Source organism: Aegilops tauschii, chromosome 2 (assembly GCF_002575655.3).
Source record: "Aegilops tauschii subsp. strangulata cultivar AL8/78 chromosome 2, Aet v6.0, whole genome shotgun sequence".
NCBI lineage: Eukaryota > Viridiplantae > Streptophyta > Magnoliopsida > Poales > Poaceae > Aegilops > Aegilops tauschii.
In genome coordinates, this window is record NC_053036.3 from 556,656,823 (window position 1) to 556,664,612 (window position 7,790).

A 7,790-nucleotide genomic window follows, 5' to 3' on the forward strand; every position below is an offset into this window, starting at 1 on the left:
GAAAGCAGTAGCAACATACTAAACGATCGAGTGCTAAGCTAACGGAATGGGTCAAGTCAATCACATCATTCTCCTAATGATGTGATCCCGTTAATCAAATAACAACTCTTTGTCCATGGTTAGGAAACATAACCATCTTCGATCAACGAGCTAGTCAAGTAGAGGCATACTAGTGACACTTTATTTGTCTATGTATTCACACAAGTATTATGTTTCCGGTTAATACAATTCTAGCATGAATAATAAACATTTATCATGATATAAGGAAATAAATAATAACTTTATTATTGCCTCTAGGGCATATTTCCTTCAGTCTCCCACTTGCACTAGAGTCAATAATCTAGATTACACAGTAATGATTCTAACACCCATGGAGCCTTGGTGCTGATCATGTTTTGCTCGTGGAAGAGGCTTAGTCAACGGGTCTGTAACATTCAGATCCGTATGTATCTTGCAAATTTCTATGTCTCCCACCTGGACTAAATTCCGGATGGAATTGAAGCGTCTCTTGATGTGCTTGGTTCTCTTGTGAAATCTGGATTCCTTCGCCAAGGCAATTGCACCAGTATTGTCACAAAAGATTTTCATTGGACCCGATGCACTAGGTATGACACCTAGATCGGATATGAACTCCTTCATTTGCTGCTTCCGAAGCAGCTATGTACTCCGCTTCACATGTAGATCCCGCCACGACGCTTTGTTTAGAACTGCACCAACTGACAGCTCCGCCGTTCAATGTAAACACGTATCCGGTTTGCGATTTAGAATCGTCCAGATCAGTGTCAAAGCTTGCATCGACGTAACCATTTACGACTAGCTCTTTGTCACCTCCATAAACGAGAAACATATCCTTAGTCATTTTCAGGTATTTCAGGATGTTTTGACCGCTGTCCAGTGATCCACTCCTGGATTACTTTGGTACCTCCCTGCTAAACTAATAGCAAGGCACACATTAGGTCTGGTACACAGCATTGCATACATGATAGAGCCTATGGCTGAAGCATAGGGAACATCTTTCATCTTCTCTCTATCTTCTGCAGTGGTCGGGCATTGAGTCTTACTCAACTTCACACCTTGTAACACAAGCAAGAACCCTTTCTTTGCTTGATCCATTATGAACTTCTTCAAAACTTTGTCAAGGTATGTGCTTTGTGAAAGTCCAATTAAGCGTCTTGATCTATCTCTATAGATCTTGATGCCCAATATATAAGCAGCTTCACCGATGTCTTTCATTAAAAAACTTTTATTCAAGTATCCCTTTATGCTATCCAGAAATTCTATATCATTTCCAATCAACAATATGTCATCCACATATAATATCAGAAATGCTACAGAGCTCCCACTCACTTTCTTGTAAATACAGGCTTCCCAAAAGTCTGTACAAAACCAAATGCTTTGATCACACTATCAAAGCGTTTATTCCAACTCCAAGAGGCTTGCACCAGTCCATAAATGGATCGCTGGAGCTTGCACACTTTGTTAGCTCCCTTTGGATCGACAAAACCTTCCGGTTGCATCATATACAACTCTTCTTCCAGAAATCCATTCAGGAATGCAGTTTTTACATCCATTTGCCAAATTTCATAATCATAAAATGCGGCAATTGCTAACATGATTCGGACAGACTTAAGCATCGCTACGAGTGAGAAGGTCTCTGTTGGGGATCGTTGCAGAAATTTAAAATTTTCTACGCATCACCAAGATCCATCTATGGAGTTTACTAGCAACAAGAGGGAAGGAGTGCATCTACATACCCTTGTAGATCGCGAGCGGAAGCGTTCAAGTGAACGGGGTTGATGGAGTCGTACTCGTCGTGATCCAAATCACCGATGATCCTAGCGCCGAACGGACGGCACCTCCGCGTTCAACACACGTACGGAGCAGCGACGTCTCCTCCTTCTTGATCCAGCAAGGGGGAAGGAGAGGTTGATGGAGATCCAGCAGCACGACGGCGTGGTGGTGGAAGTAGCGGGGATCTCGGCAGGGCTTCGCCAAGCACAGCGAGAGGGAGAGGTGTCACGGGAGGGAGAGGGAGGCGCCAGGGGCTGTGGTGCGGCTGCCCTCCCTCCCCCCCACTATATATAGGGGCCCTGGGGGGGCACCGGCCCCTGGGAGATCCAATCTCCAAGGGGGCGGCGGCCAAGGGGTGGCTTCCCCCCCAAGCCAAGTGGGGGGCGCCCCCACCCCTAGGGTTTCCAACCCTAGGCGCAGGGGAGGCCCAAAGGGGGGCACTGGTGGGCTGGTTCCCCTCCCACTTCAGCCCATGGGGCCCTCCGGGATAGGTGGGCCCACCCGGTGGACCCCCGGGACCCTTCCGGTGGTCCCGGTACAATACCGGTGACCCCCGAAACTTTCCCGGTGGCCGAAACTGGACTTCCTATATATAATTCTTCACCTCCGGACCATTCCGGAACTCCTCGTGACGTCCGGGATCTCATCCGGGACTCCGAACAACTTTCGGGTTACCGCATACTAATATCTCTACAACCCTAGCGTCACCGAACCTTAAGTGTGTAGACCCTACGGGTTCGGGAGACATGCAGACATGACCGAGACGACTCTCCGGTCAATAACCAACAGCGGGATCTGGATACCCATGTTGGCTCCCACATGTTCCACGATGATCTCATCGGATGAACCACGATGTCGAGGATTCAATCAATCCCGTATACAATTCCCTTTGTCAATCGGTACGTTACTTGCCCGAGATTCGATCGTCGGTATCCCAATACCTCGTTCAATCTCGTTACCGGCAAGTCACTTTACTCGTACCGTAATGCATGATCCCGTGACCAACCACTTGGTCACTTTGAGCTCATTATGATGATGCATTACCGAGTGGGCCCAGAGATACCTCTCCGTCATACGGAGTGACAAATCCCAGTCTCGGTCCGTGTCAACCCAACAGACACTTTCAGAGATACCTGTAGTGTACCTTTATAGTCACCCAGTTACGTTGTGACGTTTGGTACACCCAAAGCACTCCTACGGCATCCGGGAGTTACACGATCGTCTAAGGAAATGATACTTGACATTGGAAAAGCTCTAGCAAACGAACTACACGATCTTTGTGCTATGCTTAGGATTGGGTCTTGTCCATCACATCATTCTCCTAATGATGTGATCCCGTTATCAATGACATCCAATGTCCATAGTTAGGAAACCATGACTATCTGTTGATCAACGAGCTAGTCAACTAGAGGCTCACTAGGGACATGTTGTGGTCTATGTATTCACACATGTATTACGATTTCTGGATAACACAATTATAGCATGAACAATAGACAATTATCATGAACAAGGAAATATAATAATAACCATTTTATTATTGCCTCTAGGGCATATTTCCAACAGTCTCCCACTTGCACTAGAGTCAGTAATCTAGTTACATTGTGATGAATCGAACACCCATAGAGTTCTGGTGTTGATCATGTTTTGCTCTAGGGAGAGGTTTAGTCAACGGATCTGCTACATTCAGGTGAGTATGTACTTTACAAATATCTATGTCTCCATTTTGAACACTTTCACGAATGGAGTTGAAGCGACGCTTGATATGCCTGGTCTTCCTGTGAAACCTGGGCTCCTTGGCAAGGGCAATAGCTCCAGTGTTGTCACAGAAGAGAGTCATCGGGCCCGACGCATTGGGAATCACCCCTAGGTCAGTAATGAACTCCTTTATCCAGATTGCTTCTTGTGCTGCCTCTGAGGCCGCCATGTATTCCGCTTCACATGTAGATCCCATCACGACGCTTTGCTTGCAACTGCACCAGCTTACTGCCCCTCCATTCAAAATATACACGTATCCGGTTTGTGACTTAGAGTCATCCAGATCTGTGTCGAAGCTAGCATCGACGTAACCCTTTACAACGACCTCTTCGTCACCTCCATAAACAAGAAACATATCCTTAGTCCTCTTCAGGTACTTCAGGATATTCTTGACCGCTGTCCAGTGTTCCATGCCGGGATTACTTTGGTACCTTCCTACCAAACTTACGACAAGGTTTACATCAGGTCTGGTACACAACATGGCATACATAATAGACCCTATGGCCGAGGCATAGGGGATGACACTCATCTTTTCTCTATCTTCTGCCGTGGTCGGGCATTGAGCCGTGCTCAATTGCACACCTTGCAATACAGGCAAGAACCCCTTCTTGGACTGATCCATATTGAACTTCTTCAATATCTTGTCAAGGTACGTACTCTGTGAAAGACCAATGAGGCGTCTTGATCTATCTCTATAGATCTTGATGCCTAATATATAAGCAGCTTCTCCAAGGTCCTTCATTGAAAAACACTTATTCAAATAGGCCTTTATACTTTCCAAGAATTCTATATCATTTCCCATCAATAGTATGTCATCCACATATAATAAGAGAAATGCTGCAGAGCTCCCACTCACTTTCTTGTAAACACAGGCTTCTCCATAAGTCTGTGTAAACCCAAACGCTTTGATCATCTCATCAAATCGAATGTTCCAACTCCGAGATGCTTGCACCAGCCCATAGATGGAGCGCTGGAGCTTGCATACCTTGTTAGCATTCTTAGGATCGACAAAACCTTCCGGCTGCATCATATACAATTCTTCCTTAAGAAAGCCGTTAAGGAATGCCGTTTTGACGTCCATTCGCCATATCTCAAAATCATAGAATGCGGCAATTGCTAACATGATTCGGACGGACTTCAGCTTCGCTATGGGTGAGAAAGTCTCATCGTAGTCAACCCCTTGAACTTGTCGATAACCCTTAGCGACAAGTCGAGCCTTATAGATGATCACATTACCATCCGCGTCTGTCTTCTTCTTAAAGATCCATTTGTTTTCTATCGCTCGCCGATCATCGGGCAAGTCAGTCAAAGTCCATACTTCGTTTTCATACATGGATCATATCTCGGATTGCATGGCTTCAAGCCATTTGTTGGAATCCGGGCCCGCCATCGCTTCTTCATAGTTCGAAGGTTCACCGTTGTCTAACAACATGATTTCCATGACAGGGTTGCCGTACCACTCTGGTGCGGAACGTGTCCTTGTGGACCTACGAAGTTCAGCAGTAACTTGATCTGAAGCTTCATGATCATCAGCATTAACTTCCTCCCCAGTTGGTGCAGGCACCACAGGAACATCTTCCCGCGCTGCGCTACTTTCCGGTTTGGAAGGGGTGACTATCACCTCATCAAGTTCCACTTTCCTCCCACTCACTTCTTTCGAGAGAAACTCTTTCTCCAGAAAGGACCCGTTCTTGGCAACAAAGATTTTGCCTTCGGATCTGAGGTAGAAGGTATACCCAATGGTTTCCTTAGGGTATCCTATGAAGACGCATTTTTCCGACTTGGGTTCGAGCTTTTCAGGTTGAAGTTTCTTGACATAAGCATCGCATCCCCAAACTTTTAGAAACGACAGCTTAGGTTTCTTCCCAAACCATAATTCATACGGTGTCGTCTCAACGGATTTCGACGGAGCCCTATTTAAAGTGAATGCGGCAGTATCTAAAGCATAGCCCCAAAATGAGAGCGGTAGATCGGTAAGAGACATCATAGATCGCACCATATCCAATAGAGTGCGATTACGACGTTCGGACACACCATTTCGCTGAGGTGTTCCAGGCGGCGTGAGTTGTGAAACGATTCCACATTTCCTTAAGTGTGTGCCAAATTCGTGACTCAAATATTCCCCTCCACGATCTGATCGTAAGAATTTTATTTTTCTGTCACGTTGATTCTCAACCTCACTCTGAAATTCCTTGAACTTTTCAAAGGTCTCAGACTTGTGTTTCATTAGGTAGACATACCCATATCTACTCAAGTCATCAGTGAGAGTGAGAACATAACGATAGCCACCGCGAGCCTCAACACTCATTGGACCGCACACATCAGTATGTATGATTTCTAATAAGTTGGTTGCTCACTCCATTGTTCCAGAGAACGGAGTCTTGGTCATCTTACCCATGAGGCATGGTTCGCACGTGTCAAATGATTCGTAATCAAGAGACTCCAAAAGTCCATCTGCATGGAGCTTCTTCATGCGTTTGACTCCAATGTGACCAAGGCGGCAGTGCCACAAGTATGTGGGACTATCGTTATCAACTTTACATCTTTTGGTATTCACACTATGAATATGTGTAACATCACGTTCGAGATTCATTAAGAATAAACCATTGACCAGCGGGGCATGACCATAAAACATATCTCTCATATAAATAGAACAACCATTATTCTTGGATTTAAATGAGTAGCCATCTCGAATTAAACGAGATCCTGATACAATGTTCATGCTCAAAGATGGCACTAAATAACAATTATTGAGGTTTAAAACTAATCCCGTAGGTAAATGTAGAGGTAGCGTGCCGACGGCAATCACATCGACCTTGGAACCATTCCCGACGCGCATCGTCACCTCGTCCTTCGCCAGTCTTCGCTTATTCCGCAGCTCCTGTTTTGAGTTACAAATATGAGCAACCGCACTGGTATCAAATACCCAGGAGCTACTACGAGTACTGGTAAGGTACACATCAATTACATGTATATCACATATACCTTTGGTGTTGCCGGCCTTCTTGTCCGCTCAGTATTTGGGGCAGTTCCGCTTCCAGTGACCACTTCCCTTGCAATAAAAGCACTCAGTCTCAGGCTTGGGTCCATTCTTTGGCTTCTTCCCAGCAACTGGCTTACCGGGGGCGGCAACTCCCTTGCCGTCCTTCTTGAAGTTCTTCTTACCCTTGCCCTTCTTGAACTTAGTGGTTTTATTCACCATCAACACTTGATGTTCCTTTTTGATCTCCACCTCCGCTGATTTCAGCATTGAATATACCTCAGGAATGGTCTTTTCCATCCCCTGCATATTGAAGTTCATCACAAATCTCTTGTAGCTCGGTGGAAGCGACTGAAGGATTCTGTCAATGACCGCGTCATCCGGGAGATTAACTCCCAGCTGAGTCAAGCGGTTGTGCAACCCAGACATTTTGAGTATGTGCTCACTGACCGAACTGTTTTCCTCCATCTTACAACTGAAGAACTTGTCGGAGACTTCATATCTCTCGACCCGGGCATGAGCTTGGAAAACCATTTTCAGCTCTTCGAACATCTCATATGCTCCGTGTTGCTCAAAACGCTTTTGGAGCCCCGGTTCTAAGCTGTAAAGCATGCCGCACTGAACGAGGGAGTAATCATCAGTACGTGACTGCCAAGCGTTCATAACGTCTTGGTTCTCTGGGATGGGTGCTTCACCTAGCGGTGCTTCTAGGACATAATCTTTCTTGGCAGCTATGAGGATGATCCTCAGGTTCCGGACCCAATCCGTATAGTTGCTGCCATCATCTTTCAGCTTGGTTTTCTCTAGGAACGCGTTGAAGTTGAGGGCAACATGGGCCATTTGATCTACAAGACATATTGTAAAGATTTTAGACTAAGTTCATGATAATTAAGTTCATCTAATCAAATTATTCAATGAACTCCCACTCAGATAGACATCCCTCTAGTCATCTAAGTGAAACATGATCCGAGTCAACTAGGCCGTGTCCGATCATCACGTGAGACGGACTAGTTAACATCGGTGAACATCTTCATGTTGATCGTATCTTCTATACGACTCATGCTCGACCTTTCGGTCTTCCGTGTTCCGAGGCCATGTCTGTACATGCTAGGCTCATCAAGTCAAACTAAGTGTATTGCGTGTGTAAATCTGGCTTACACCCGTTGTATTCGAACGTTAGAATCTATCACACCCGATCATCACGTGGTGCTTCGAAACAACGAACCTTCGCAACGGTGCACAGTTAGGGGGAACACTTTCTTGA